The sequence below is a fragment of the Chanodichthys erythropterus genome, chromosome 8 (assembly GCF_024489055.1).
Source record: "Chanodichthys erythropterus isolate Z2021 chromosome 8, ASM2448905v1, whole genome shotgun sequence".
Lineage (NCBI taxonomy): Eukaryota > Metazoa > Chordata > Actinopteri > Cypriniformes > Xenocyprididae > Chanodichthys > Chanodichthys erythropterus.
In genome coordinates, this window is record NC_090228.1 from 27374364 (window position 1) to 27376105 (window position 1742).

At 59.6% G+C, this 1742-nt stretch overlaps 1 non-coding gene across 1 annotated transcript in view; it reads right to left on the reverse strand.

The window, feature by feature from the left end:
• The window catches only part of LOC137025368 (18S ribosomal RNA), a 1897-nt gene extending 1302 nt beyond the window's left edge, over positions 1–595 (reverse strand). The window contains exon 1 of the ribosomal RNA XR_010895848.1: positions 1–595. This exon is cut by the window's left edge and continues 1302 nt beyond it. This is a non-coding gene — a ribosomal RNA (18S ribosomal RNA).
• Between the last annotated feature and the right edge of the window lie 1147 nt (positions 596–1742).

Here is a 1742-nt window from a genome sequence, read left to right on the forward strand (position 1 = left end):
TGGGTTTAGGATACGCTCATTCCAATTACAGGGCCTCGAAAGAGACCTGTATTGTTATTTTTCGTCACTACCTCTCCGTGTCGGAAATGGGTAATTTGCGCGCCTGCTGCCTTCCTTGGATGTGGTAGCCGTTTCTCAGGCTCCCTCTCCGGAATCGAACCCTGATTCCCCGTTACCCGTGGTCACCATGGTAGGCGCCGGACGTACCATCGAAAGTTGATAGGGCAGACATTCGAAAGAGTCGTCGCCGCCGCAAAGGGCGCGCGATCGGCCCGAGGTTATCTAGAGTCACCAAAGCGTCCGGGCGGCACACGCCGGGGGCGGACCCCCGACGGCACCCCCCGCATGGGTTTTGGATCTGATAAATGCACGCGTCCCCGGCCTACCCGGAGAGGGCAGGCTCGGGTCGGCGCCCGTTAGCATGTATTAGCTCTGGAATTGCCACAGTTATCCAAGTATTGGATGGGAGCGATCAAAGGAACCATAACTGATTTAATGAGCCATTCGCAGTTTCACTGTACCGGCCGTGTGCACTTAGACCTGCATGGCTTAATCTTTGAGACAAGCATATGCTACTGGCAGGATCAACCAGGTAAAAGGTACCCCGGGGGGGACGGGAGAACCGCGACGCATGCGGGATTCCCTAAACACGGGTCTCGTTCCGCTCGAAGACGCCCCCCGACGAGCGGAGGGCGCGACGAGGACGGATCGGCCGCTCATAGGGCACGTGCGGAACATCCCTCCCCCCCTTTGGTGGGGGCGAAGACGGGACATGGAACATGGGGGTGGCCGCTGGGTCGCGACCGTAACCGGGAAAGGCGTACCTTTTTCGGCAGGGGGGGGGCGCGGGGCGAAGGGGAGAGCCCGTTGACTTGCATGGGGGGGTGTGAAAAAGCCCCCAGCGTCCGAGCCTCCTTCTCCGCCGCCGGCCGCCCCGCCGTAGCGGACCGTCGGGTCTGACCGGCCGTCTGAGTCTGCCCCTGAGGGGAGAGAGGGGCGGCAGGGGGGGGCCCAAATGGGTCTCCGACGCACGCCGGCTCTCGGTTTACAACGCGCAAGGCGGGGAGGTTCGCTATGCCCACAGCGGTCGTCTCCGACCGGGCAGAGGCCTACCCCTGGCGCGTCACACGCTCCGTTCGACCAGCAAAGTGGGGTGCGCCCCGACCATATCGAGCCTCAGGAGGAGGGGCGCGCTCCTCCAGGCCCGCTGAGGGTTTATTTGCTGGGACCATCAACACCACCACCACCACCAGCTTCACTCTCGTTTTTCTTTCTAAGTCCGTGGGAGCTTCTCCTCCCCAACACCGTGATGGCCTGATTTCGACGCTTCTGCGCTGTACGCTTACTTCGGTAAGGCGTACAGTTCCGAAAATCCCACGGACTGACTATAGGTCTTCGATGGGACGGTAGGTTGGGAAGATAGTGGAGGTTTGGACACGCAACTCATTTTTGGGACTTTGACTTTTCCCCCCAGGTTGGGTTATTCGTACACAGGTGGAGTGTGCTCTCCTCCACCTCACCATTTTCGTACACAAGTAGAGTGTGCTGTCCTCCGCCTCACCACCTCTCATTTCCGAAAAGCCCACGGACTGACTATAGATCTTGGATGGTACGGCAGGTTGGGAGGATAATGGAGCTTTGGACACGCAACTCATTTTTTGGGACTTTGGCATTTTGCTACCCCCCAGGTTGGGTTCTTCGTACACGGGTGGAGTGTGCTCTCTTCCGCCTCACCACCTACT